The 13,701-nt window shown below is 41.4% G+C and overlaps 2 protein-coding genes across 7 annotated transcripts in view; one reads left to right on the top strand and one right to left on the bottom strand.

The window, feature by feature from the left end:
• Positions 1 to 13,701, top strand: part of LOC102376702 (dermatan-sulfate epimerase) — a 350,602-nt gene that overhangs the window by 60,792 nt on the left and 276,109 nt on the right. The window lies entirely within an intron of this gene.
• The window catches only part of COL10A1 (collagen type X alpha 1 chain), a 62,200-nt gene that overhangs the window by 33,009 nt on the left and 15,490 nt on the right, over positions 1 to 13,701 (bottom strand). The window lies entirely within an intron of this gene.

The following is a 13,701-nucleotide window of genomic DNA, read 5'->3' as shown; positions in this document are numbered from 1 at the left end:
GGCCCACCCCTGTAACCTGTCTAGATCTGCTTGCAGCATGTTCCTTCCTACTAGTGTACCCACTTCACCCTACATCTTAGTGTCATCTGCGAATTTGAACAGGGTGCTTTCTACCCCCTCGCCCAAGTCACTGATGAAGATGTTGAATAGTGCGGGCCCGAGGACTGAGCCCTGGGGAACCCCACTGCCCACATCCCTCCAGGTTGAATAAGACCCGCCCACCACCACCCTCTGGGTGCAGCCCTCCAGCCAGTTAGTGACCCATTTGACCGTGTAGGCATCAACACCACTGTCTCCTAGTTTCTTACTGAGAATGGGGTGAGAGATCATGTCAAAGGCCTTCCTGAAGTCCAGAAAGACTATATCCACTGCGACACCTGCATCCAAGAACTTGGTGACCTGGTCATAGAAGGCCACCAGGTTGGTTTGATAAGACCTGCCCCTAATGAACCCATGCTGGTTGTCCCTGAGCATAACCTCCCCTGCTGGCCCTTCCTAGACATGTCAGGATAATTCTTTCAAAAAGCTTCCCCAGGACTGAGGTAAGACTCACAGGCCTATAGTTTCCTGGGTCCTCAATCCTCCCTTTTTTGAAGATGGGGACCACATTGGCCCTTTTCCAGTCCTCCGGCACATCGCCCAAGCGCCATGAGTGCTCAATTTTTAGATTGATCTAAACTGAACTTCTGTACAGTTTGCATTTAGATCAACCTAGCAAGTGTAAGATCTGTACCTGGGAGAACTAAGTTAGATCAGGTGAACATTTTTAATGCTATCCAACTCCCCTTAACTTCCTCAAATATCTGTGGGCACCCTGTGTGTCCAGAAGTTAGACCATGTGCAAATATCAAGTCCCTGCTAAAAGGAGGGAGTGACTAGGGCTGCTCAGTGAAATGGCTGTACAAAAGTCTTTTAACAGGGACAGAACAGCAAACTTTTTCCTAACTTTTTTTCTTGGAAAAGTCTGAACCTTTTTAGCTGGAAAAAAAAAAGTCAGCTGGAGACAGACACCTGGTATGGGAATTTTGGCTTAAAAAAATTAAAGTTGGCAATGTTAGCAACTGAGAAAGGGAACTTATAATGGGAAATGCATTGCCTCCTTAGAGGTCATTGGCACTGAATTATTTTGCCCAGCTATTACCCTCTTACCCTTTAGGAAGTCTTTTTTTTGTTGGACATAGAAAATTCAAACTCCACCTCATGTTGAGATTGTTGCTATTTCGGATTGTTTCTCTCTTCGTAAGAGTGATTTTTCATTCTGCTCTTTAGAAGAATTCTAATATTACCATTCTACTCTTTAGAAGATTCTCTTCATTATTAAAAATTAATTATTTCACCCATATACTGTTTTTGAGAAGTGATAAGTATCCACAGTACAGGTACATTTTGGCTGCTGCTGCTGCTGGCCTCAGCCCTGTGGTACTGGCAGGGACTTGCGTGCATAGCCCTGACCTCAGCCCACCCATGCTGAGCAGTGGCGGTAGCCAGGTGGGAGCCACTGCTTGGCATGGGGGAACCCTTCTTTTGCCACTCCTAGGCCTTTTTTGCTGTAGCTGCCCAAAGCCTGCACCTGGGCTGCCCTGCAGCTCCTCTGCAGTGCTACCACTGCCCCGCTGGTGGGCCAGAGACAGTGGAGATGGCAAGTTCCAGTTGGTTTGGAGCTGGTCTACTTTGCTGGGCTGAGTCTGGAGTGGGTGTGGGGTGGGCTGGGGTTGGGGCTATGTGTGCAGGCCTTGCCAGTACCACAAAGCTGGGGCCAACGATGGTGGCAGCCAGAAGGAACCACTGCTGCCACCTGGGCTGCCTAGAATGGTGGGGTGGGCTGGGGATGTGCACTGTTGGTGGTGGCATGTGGGCTGCAGGCTGTTCTGGGGGGTGAGGGGTGCTGACCAGCCTGTAGCAGCTCCCCAGAACTGCCTATGTTGTCCATGGGCCCAAATAAGTGCTCACCCCTGACATAGGCTGTAGTGGTCTGATGATTTTTCTGTTGGTTCCAGTGTGGGGTAGCAGGTGACCACCAGGGGTGTATAGGCACAGGGGTTTTTCTTTTTGCATTGTAGCAGGTACTGCAGGGTATTTGGATAGCTCTTTCAAATGTATGATCTATTTGTCTACTGGAGTGTCCTTGTGACCTGTGGAAGAATGTCTTATAATTGAAAGCTTGTTTGACTTTATCTCGGTTACATAGTTGCTCCAACAAAAGAATCATCCTAAGAAATCCTTGCCCCTCACATATTTTCTGGATCATCACAGCTATGTCTCTTACCCCTACCATTAGAAAAATGTGTAGTCTGCTATGAGTGGTTACACATTTTGGCATCATTGGTCAGAGTACAAGAGAGAGTGCTGTATTTTTTCCCCACAGTAGAGCCAAGGCTAAGCAGCCTAACAGAACCCAGTGGAGGCTCTCGGGACAACTGATAATAATACAAACATTGCTGTACTGGCCTTGGTAGGGAACTACCTAAAAAGACTGCTTCAGCCATTAATGGGTCACTTACAAGAAAGCAGGAGGGTTATATGGCAGGAATTTTTAGTTTTGAGCTGCACACTGGAACAGGGATCATTAAATAAATGTTATTCACCAGATGGCTGTACGCACAATAATTCCAGATGCATAGGTAACAAAATGACTTACTGTTGCACTTAATATTTATATAGGAAATTTTACTGTAGAAAGGCTTCTAAGCTTTTGAAATTTCATTCAGAGTACAATATCCGGAATCAGTATTGGTTTAAAAATTACAGAAAATTAATCCAAATCCTTAATGCATGTTATTACTGCTCACCTTGAAGCGCTAGTATCTGATGTGATCTTTGGAGAGGGTGGAGGGGAGACCAGTGCAGTTTGTTTATGTCTTTATTGATGGAAATATTTTGCAATTTATTTTATGTTTAGCAAGAAAACAAAAGGTTTTTTTTCTGCTGTAAATGTCAGATTCCTTAAGGTAACAGTAGATTCTCCCAAAAGAAGATATTACCCACAAAAATTCTTGCTTCTAGTACAGCAGTGCTCAAATTAGTGGTTGCAGTATTCAGTCCTGTGGCCCTGAAAGTCCTGTGACAATTAATATTGTCACTGGTCCCCTATTACAAAATATTTGACTTCAGGGGTGCTTTAAACCTCATTGAATGAGCTTTAGTTAAACCCCCCCCACAGCCATTTTGAAATGCAGGGAAGCTTAATACATGTGACTATGAGCCACTCTCCAGGAACTGTTCTATTTAAAATGCTTGCCCCCTCCCTCCCCCGCCCGCCCCCTCCACACACCTCAAAGCATGTGTATAGGCTGCCTCAGTGTGATGATGTCTCCTTCATGATAGCAAGCTCTTAGGTAATGTGAGAAATAAGGGAACAGAATGATTACAATACAATTAGTTATCTGAAAATATATCACAAGGCAAAACAGTCTATGCTAAATGTAGTTTATTCAGTATTCTTTGCACTTTAAGACATGTAATATGAATCAGAAGGATACATTATTTAGTATTAAAGAAAAGTTTTTAATCATGAGCTATTTAACACATTTGAAATTAATGGAAGTCTCACAAATATAGCTGGATAGTTTTATGTACACTTTATATAGGAATGTTTTTTTTTTCTTTTTCCTTTGAAATCCTCTAAAGATTTCTAGATTCTGAAAAGCATTTTTTTTGTAAAAAGATTTAAACATTTCTTTCACAATTACTATGTATTTTTTTCCAGTAAAGGCTGATAGGAAACTACTGTAGTTCAGCATCATTATACTCTTTTATGGAGAGAATCTTTTGTGAAGTGAAAATATTTTTGGATGGATAAAATATTGACACATGCCCCCACATGCACATATGTGTATGGTTAGAAAACTGAATTTCTCTGCTGTTTTTATCCAGATCTGGGGAAAACTGAAATGTTCAAAATTTTAACAGAATATTTCTATAAAAGCTTCAATTTAAGTTTCAAATTGACCTTTATCCAGCAGTATAGTTTCTATAATGTTGACGCATTTATGTAAGACAATAAATATAAATGTATATTTAAAAAATTGCAATGACTTCACCTTGACACAAGCCAAGAATAAATGAGAAAATTAAAACAATATGCTCTGTTTCAATTTCAAGCCGGAAAATTAAAACAATATGCTCTGTTTCAATTTAAATCCTATTCAAAATTCTTCCACTGAACACATCTAAATGTTTTCATGGAACATTTCAGTTTTAATAAAATTACATCTCCCAATGTCCAAAATGTATGGAAATAAAACTGAGATGAGGCTTATTCTAAGAGCATAAGCACAAATATGGAAACCATAATGGAGTTAAAGTTGGATTGGATTGGATTGGATTGGAAAAAGATACCCCCCTACTGCTATTTGATCATGTTTCTGTTTTTCCCTTTTAAGAGGTTGAAAGGGGTTTTAGAAAGGGACTTAATGGTTGAGGTTCTTTTCAAACCTGCAACTCTGATTTAAATCTCTCTCAGCCTCTTCCCCTCATCTTGGTATTTTACTATTTAAAGTTTAAAGAAAAACTCTTTTTCATAGCTTATATTTCATGTTTACATCACTAATGATAATACAGTAAAACTTCATTAATTTTAAACAGAAGGGACCAAAAAACACCAAATTTTAAATAAACAGGTGTGAAATAAATGTACCTGTGCTAATTTGCATAGATTGATATTAATATAGGCAATCACAGTCTTAGTTCAACCCCATTTGATGTATTTTCTTTTTACAAAATGCTACAAGCTTCAGTACAGGTATTCCATAAATATACTTTTGAGCAACACTTTTGTACTTGCCTATACATAATACCTGTGCATAATATTAGTTTAAAGTCAGTAGGCTCATAAATTAAGATATAGTTCATTGGGTTAGGCTCTAGCAGAGTTAACAGTGTTTCAAGCCATCATGATCACACAGCCCAGCACTGCTTAGTATGTGCGTTTACTCCAGATATCGACCCCACAAGGGATCCACGTGTGTTTACTCTAGATATGCCTCCCACTAATGACTGGAACCAGGTGATCTTGTAACGAGTCCTGGAATCCTCCAAAAATGTATATGCAGATGAGACGCAAGGCCACCTGGTCCAGCTCTACCCCATGGAGGGTAGGACCATACCAGTCACATGTGACAGATCAAGGGAGGGGACAGTAGAGCTTCTCATCTATGTAGACATTTGGTCACATTTCCCAGATGTTTAAAGATGTGAAGAAACCTAATTCACTGGAAAACGGAGAGAAAGGTGCTGCTCAGTTGTGGGAGGCTGAAATGTATTCTATATAGTGGTTCATCATGACTTGGAAAAAAGAATCAGTGCTGAGGGGGACTGAGCACAATGTCTTATTTAGGTGTGCTTCACTAACCTAGCCTTATGGCAAGATCCCACCAGCAAGTTTGCCCAGTATGCAGCTTGGCCTTGTGCCAAGTGTTCAGTGGGCATGCTCAGTGGAGGCTGCATTCAGTCAACTTCATAGTTGGTTTCTGCAACTGAGCAACTATGGCAGCAGTTGAATGATAGACTATTTAATGTGATTTCCCTTGGCCAAGGGATCAGAAAATGGCTTTGAATTTCAAACTAGCTGTATTTTGAATGATCTGTATTGTAAAGAATACAAAGATCTATTTTTATGGCTGAGGTGTGACAGTAGTTTTGAAGTATTTGATACTTTGAGCCATCCGATATAGAAGTACCAAGGCTTTACTGCAATAATAATATTAATAATAATCGCAGAGATGTTTAATTAAATAGGAAGCTTAAGGAAAATAGAAAAATGAAGAAACTGGTAAATAACCAAGAAGTTATTCTGGTTTATTAAAGGAAAATCTAATTAAATAGTTGGAAACCTCAGTAACTAGATAACGCATGCTAAACGTTTAGGGTGCCATGTTGGCAAGAGCAACCATACTTTAAAAATTACTCAAGAATATTCAGTAATGCATCTATATGGTTGTTCAAATTATCATCTAAGTCCTTTTACTTAACTGTAAAAGGAAACATTTTGGCATTGTCATGATAAGAAAGCTTTTTTTTTTCTGATCAGCCAGAGTACAGAGGGCTGGGAAGTATTCCTTAAAATATAATTCCAAGAGAATAGAAAGTCAGCCCTAAAACTCACCAGGTTAGAGCAATCCTGAATGAAGCTTCTGGGTGCTAGATCGTTTAAAAAATAATGAGGTATTATTTAGTATTATTATTCATACTATTATTCAAATAGTATTCTGGGGAATAATTAAAGAGTTGAAGAGGGCTAACAGTTTTGTTGTAGCTTAAACTCCTGAATACATACAGATATTTATTGCTAGAATCAGTTTCAGATTTTTCAGGTACCTTTTGACCATGGTTGTCCAACTGGAGGGTGGCATGTGGGCCACAGTGGGTTAAGTTGCAGACCCCGAACTTCTGTCTGGCCGCTACTTCCCTGATTACTCCAACTGCAACAGCAGCTGGAATCAGTAGGCTCCTCTTCCCTATTCCTGCTTCTGGGTTTTGCGCCTACCATAGCGGGTGATATGGTATGACACAAGGCACTCAGGGTGTAGCTGAGACTGTGCAGTAAGTGGTATAACAGCATGAGGGGGTAAGGGGAAGGCCCGTATGGACTTGTGGTGAAGTGATGATAGTGGGGAAAATGTTTGAATGGTGGTGGGAGTGCCCATGTGTAGTCAGTGCAGGTGGGGGCATCCCATCCATGTGGTATGCAGCCTGGAGGTCGTGACACCCACAGATGCAGCTCAAAGGGCATGCTGTTGGACAGCCATCTTTTAGCATATTAGCATTGCAGTCCTTAATTTGCTCTCCAAATCCTGATTTGTAAGGTGTGCTACATATTTTCTCTGAAAACTTTGTTCTACACTTGTAGATAATATTTTTTCCTACTAAATTCTTACACAGGAAAATGTTTCTTTTTCTCTGCTGCCTTGATTCAGCAAGATACTTGGGAACACAACTACGTGGGACTGCTTTAAGTTAAATGTGCTTATGCAGTTTATGGCCTTAAATAAATTCTGTTGAAAATTAATTCAGGGACCACATGTTTGTGTAGCCAGACTCAGTCACTCCCTATAGAAAAGTTATAGTGCAGGTTTGATGCAGGAATGATAACCTTTTTTAATGTCTTTTATTGCTGCAGGCTCTCAAAGGGCTAGAAAAAAAATCATGAATTTTCGACATTATCCATCTGCTGGAACTTAAAAATAGCTGGTGTCAAACACTTGACCCTTGTGTATTTTTCTAACATTTATTTGGAGGTGCATATGCACACAGTATAAAATTTGCAAACATGCTTAACCATTTTTAAAGAGAAAAGAATGCTTCAGTGAGGTCCAGCTAATACTCAAAACATAATATTATTTTCTTTATAAAGGAGTTATACACTGTTATAAAATACCTGTAAGTAAGAATGCCAAGAAATGTTCCTTATAAACATATAATTCCCGTTTTCTCTAAACTCTGAGTTATTCCACTTAGCCAACTATACTATTGTTTCTAACAATTTGGGGAAATATATGCACATGTCAAAATAAAAAATGAGATTTTTATGATTATCACAATTTATCTTTCAAGGTTATACTGTCCACAGTGGCTACCCACTAATTTTGAGGCCCCTTAAAGTGGGGGTTATTTCCACCATCTTTTCTGAGATGGTAAAATTTATAAGTGGATAAGAGAGGAGAGAGGGGAAATGTAAGCTGTTATCTGTACTGAGATATTAAACAATATCTGGCTGTGTCTACATGAGATGCTACTGTGCAGTGGTTACTGCACATTAATTTAGTACTTGTTTATATTAAATAAAACAAGTACTAAATTATAATAATATTATTTAATATAAACAAGTACTAAATTAATGTGCAGTAACCCAACTTGCTGCGCAGTAGTGCCAGAGAATGCCTTTTTTGTGACACTGCTGCTCAATAGTATCAAGCTACTACGCAGTCAGCTTCTCATGTAGACGCGCCCACTGTTTCCTATGTAAAGATTTTTATTGTATCGATTTTGTGCCCCTAATCTTGCTTGCAGGTTATCTATTCCCTGCTATATCTTTATGCTCTTCCAGATGCTCCTTGCTCCTTCATATTTTTATTCCAATGCTATTTAGCATGTCTCTTTGCCACATGATGCAGGTAAAAGAATTTGTCTGATGAAAGCATACTACCCTGTGCAACTTTTTGAACACATCAGCTGCATGTGTACATTTCAATGAAGATAGATTTTCCAGGGAGGAGTTTACTAATACTAGGGCATCCTGCTCTGAGCATAACAGAATCTCTTTCAAAAGTCAGACCCAATGAGAAAGAGAAAATAAAGATAGGCATATGTAGCATTTCTCTATATGAATAGTTTTATGTGCAGTGATATTGGGAACATTTTAAAATAGTTGAATTATCATTATCACTAACATACTTGTCAGTGGTTATTGTACCAACCCCATGTGATGGAGACCATCTTCGGGGCCAGTCACACTATCAGCCCACCCACCTGCCTAGGGCATTCTACCCCTAACTTTCCTTTCACGCCTTTGTTGTACAATAAATGGATGTTTCCAGGTGGGAGGCTGCCCATTTTAATGCCCTGATGCCAAGGGCACTATACACTGCTCTGACCTCCCCTTTATCGTGTCCCATGCCTCACAGATGGCATCCAAAGTACTCCTAACTCCCCCGGCCCCATTGCTGGGCTGCACTAGGCCACTGCCCCAAGCTACCCACTATTACTCCCTGGGCTCCATTGCTGAGCTGCAGTCAGCCTCTGGCCCAGACTCGGCCTCTGGTATCCAGAGACTTACCTTGGCATCATGACCCCTCACTGGGGCTTGCTCTATTACACCGTTGGGGCTGGCCTATGCGCAGTCCTTCAGGCCCCTCACAGACCCTACTCTACACACCACTGCACAGCCCTTCAGGCCCGCCTACACGGACCCTGCTCTACACCATCCTGTGCAGCCCTTCAGGCCCCCCCCATATGGGCCGTACTCTATGCAGCCTACTAACACTATGCCCCTTCATAGGGGTCACTAATCTCACTGGGGCTGCGGGACCTTATGCTCTGTGGGTCTCGGGTGTCTATCAACATGCCTGGACCCCACTCTTGGCCTACGGGCCACTCACGACTCAGGCATCTGTCGACATACCTGGACCCTGCCTAAGGCCCTGCTCAGTAGGCCTGGGCCCCTGTGCTTGTCTTTTGGGGTGTGCTCCCCTAGCTTTTCCCCTCCACGGGGTACCTGCAAGGCAGTGGGGACTAAGACTTTCTGGTGCCCCATACTCACCCTTCACTAGGGAGGCACAGGTGTGGCATTTCCTGGAAGCTGCCCTGCCACACCCCGAGCTATCCTGTTAACTAGAATCATATAAACAGAACTTAATTAACAATATTTAAATAGATATAAGAGCTTTCTAAAAATGCTGCACCCAAGAATCAACATTTTCCTGCTAGACCACAGAACCTGTTGGGCTACTGACTGAACTTTCTTTAGAATGAGCTCCTATAAAAAGGTGGGTTGAGGACAAAAGCAAACAATCCTGGTAAAGTCAACATCTAATTAAAGTGAGAGTTTTGAGTTATTCCAATTCTGTATTATTACCACAAGTTTCCACCCCTAACTCTCTGGGAACAGAATTCTAGCCATGCAAAATGAAACTTAGCACACTCAGAGGTACTGAGGCAAATCTTTGTGCTTTTGTATGTTAGTTCTGTCATCTTGGATGAAACCGCATTTAATTTCTCATTCTCTTCACCTTACATGCACAAATCAGCTACTTAGATCTTGGCTCCATCATGTTTGTAGTTGCCTCATGCCTCAGGATTGAAATTAAATGAGCCTGCAGTGATGACAGCCCAAAAATGTTGTCTGGCCTGGTAAGGTCATCTCTGGAATTCAGACTTACAGGAGTAGGCATCTCAGGATATTTTTGTTTAAACTCTTGAACTTTATAGGCAGTTTCTTTCAGTGGCCCTAAAATATAAATGGTTTATGATCTGCCACTAATTTTAAATATCTTTCCGCAGTTTTTTAGACAGTTACTTTCTTCAGTTGGATTTAATGGAACCAACGAGCTTTTTTTTTACTATTTAATAAATAAAAAAGATTTACAGTGAATTCTCAGAGGTTTCTATGCATGTGTCCAATTTGGGTGCTATTGAAGAATCATTAAAACCATTAAGATAATCTCCTCTGACTTCCATAATACAAGCCAAATGACCTCACCCAGCATTTCTGCATGAAGTCCAGGACGTCTGTTTTGAATGAGGATATAACTTTTAAGAACAGAGCAAATCCTGCCTAGTGTTAAATCATATGCTGCTCTACACAGTGGTTATAGCTTTCAACATCATTTTCAGAACAAGAGTTTTTAATTAATACTACATAGAAGGGAAAATCCCATAAGAGTATTTGCTATTGCACTCTATCCTGTTGCTTGTGAGGTTTTTTTTTCTTTTGAAGTAAAATTCTGCACTTGTCTGTTATACAGTCCCATTACATGATCCATAGAGGGTTCAATTGTGCCACCATGCAGTGCCTTCTTTTGTTTTGGTTTAATTTAGGGCATTTGTAGACAACACATGGTTTTAAATTGAAGTGGTGGTTTTTAAAAAACATCGCTTAAATTTAGTGCAAAGTAAAACCCTGTGTCGTGTACACCCATGTCCTTACTTGCCTCTACAGCAGCGGTGAAGGGAGAGCGAGCTGCCAATGGACTGAGCAGTCTCTGAGCTGTGGGGAGAAGGGGGATGCTGATGCTTCCCTCTGTGGCAGCGGTGGCCCCCCGTGGCAGCACCCATCTTCAGGCACCTGGCTCGGGTGGTCCTGGGGGGCACTGCAGTTGCAGAGGAAAGCACCAGGCCCCTGAACAGCTCAGGAAGGCAGGCAGGCTCCATGAAAAAGAAGGGAAAAAAAAAGATCAGGCTTGTTGCTTTTTTTTTTTTTCTTCCTGCCTTCCTGGGCTGCTGCCAGGCTGCCTGCTGGGGCTGTCTGCACAGCTCCTGAGCCTCACAGAGCCCAGTGATTCCCTCTGCGGGTGTAAGGTAGCAAACTAAGACTCCTCAGAGGATTTTAGTTTGGGGTGCAGCAAATGACTCTGGGGCATAGCAGAGTCATTTAAGGTGCATTAGGCTGCCAAATTTGCTACAGCAGCTGGAATTAACGCGCAATACACTGCTGAATTTGCAAACTTGTGCAAACAGCAACACCATTAAAGAGGTGCAAAAGGGCATTTAACCTGCTTTAATGTGTCATCTACAAATGCCCTTAAGTACCTGGCATATCACACAGTACTTTGAATCTGAAATGTAGGGTTTTTTGTTTTGTTTTGTTTTGTTTTGTTTTTTCCCAAAGGTTACCCAATCATCACTCATTCCAAAATTAGTATGTATTATCATGATAACAAGAGAGAACATGAGAGCACAGGAGAAACTTGGGGGTTTTTTGGGTTCAAAGCATAATATAGCCCCAAAGAAACAGTAAGTTGATACCCTGCCATCCTACTCCTTGTAAATTAGCACAAAAACATTGAAGGGGGGAGCATTATCATGTGCTGGGTGAGTCAGGCAGGAAGTGATGTTGGAGCAGAATGGAGTGTGCTTGTTCCCAAACACCTTTTTTTGTACACTATGCTTACAAAGGAGATCTACCAATGGTTTGTGGGTATCATGAAACCATTGGAGGCATCCCATCTTCCTTCCTTCAAGCTAGCTTCAGTGGAGTTGGCCAGTGCCCTTTACTCTTTGAACAGATATGTCATTGCAAACAGCAAATTATTGTGACTGTGTTACAGGCTTTAACTCATTACAAATAATATATGTATTGAGAACAACAATTATTTGTGAATTATGAAACTACTTCCTATGAGTTGTCTGGATTTATTAGTAGCTGTAAACACTAAAGCAATTTAAGAAATTGATTTTAGAAGTAGCAAAACTGAAAGCAAATTTAATCTTTCCTTTCTTGTGGACACCCTCTGATCTCTGTCTCTGGAGGTTTTCTTTAACATTCATTTTAAATTGGCATTTTTTCCGTTTACAGTGTCCTCCTCAGCTCTTAGAGTGCAGCTAAGAAACTAGATTTGATGGTGCTATTGGGCTAAATCCATAAATGGGCAAAACTACATTGCATTTAAATGGAGCTTACTAGAAGGCTGAATAAGATCCAGCATATCTTGCAAAATGCTGGTCACCTTCTATTTCCACTAAAATAAAAATATACTGTAAAAGTAAGTATTACTGTATTACTCTAAAGTTAATAGAAAGTGAGAGCACTTGATTCTTAGGAGCATTATGGCCTGTGTTGATAGAAAACTTTGCCTGGTGGCATAGGCACATTATCATCATTTTAAATCTCACAGGGGCCAAAATCTGACCTCATTTATACTCTGGGAACCTCAAGTAACTGAGGAAAGAACCTTGTTTGCATTTTTATAACATTTTGGCTGTGGTAGAGGAGATTTGATAGCGAGGTAAAACCTTAATGACCTCCATTACTTTGAGACCAGCATTCTGAAACACACAACTCACCCAGTTCTGACCTTAAGAGATGCTAATTTATAGAATTCTGATTCTCAGCTCTTGTGGAGTCTGCAAGTACTTTGATTAAACTGCTTTCAGCACACACGCTGAGATATTTATACTTCAAGGAAGGATATACAGATTGTAATGATAAAATGGCAAGCGTTTCAGTACATCAGGAAATATTTAGAAAAGAATGCAGAGAGGATTTTGAAAATTTCTCTCCATGAAAGGTATATTCAAGACTACCTCTAAGCCAGTGATAGCATACATCCACATAACTAAATGACTATCACATTTGAAGTCATCCCAAATATTTAAATTTTGCATAGTGATAAGGGAGTAATTGTGAGATCATGGGACATTTGTAGATGACACTTTAAAGTGGGTTTAAAGTGGGTTAAATGCCTTTTGCACCACGTCAGTGGCACTGCTGTTTGCACAATTGGCAGCGTATTGCACGTTAATTTCAGCCATGGTAGCACATTCGGTGACATAATGCACCTTAAATGACTTTGGGGCTCTGCAAAGTAAAACACCTCCGAGGAGTTCTATTTTCCTACCCCACCACTGCAGAGGGAAGCACCGGGCTCCGTGCAGCTCAGGGGCAGTGCAGACAGCCCAGCAGCAGCCTGGGAAGGCAGGCACCACAGAAAGGGCAAAAAAAAGCAGTGAGCCCGATCTTTTTTTTTTTTTTAAACCTGGAGCCTTCCTGCCTACCTGCCTGAGCTGCATGGGGGCCCAGTGCTTCCCACCATGGCTGAGGTGCCCCCAGGGAGGGTGGGTGCCACCTGGGAGGGGCCACCGCTGCCGCGGAGGCAAGCACCAGCCCCGCCCACCCCTGCCCCTGCAGCTCAGGGGCTGCTCTGCCTGCCAGCAGCTCGCTCTCCTCTCCTCACTGCTGGAGAGGCAGGTAAGGATGGAGCGGGCATGGGTTCTACATGACACAAGGGTTTACTTCATCCTAAATTGAAGTGGTGCTTTTAAAAAAACACTGCTTCAATTTAGGGAGAATTAAACCACCGTGTCCTGCACAAATGCCCACAGATGGCAATTTTTGTTTTTTCTCCCATACAATCTGACACAGATCTCAATGGTCATGTGACAGAACTTGTTCAAGAGCCAAGTCTCTTGGCCTATAATTTGCTTTAACTACACATTTCAAGGAAAACAAAAGTTTCTTTTTTAACTTTCCGTGCTGCCTGTACTGAT

This window comes from Alligator sinensis, unplaced genomic scaffold (assembly GCF_000455745.1).
Source record: "Alligator sinensis unplaced genomic scaffold, ASM45574v1 scaffold38_1, whole genome shotgun sequence".
In the NCBI taxonomy this organism is placed as follows: domain Eukaryota; kingdom Metazoa; phylum Chordata; order Crocodylia; family Alligatoridae; genus Alligator; species Alligator sinensis.
This window is presented reverse-complemented; position numbering and strand designations above follow the sequence as displayed.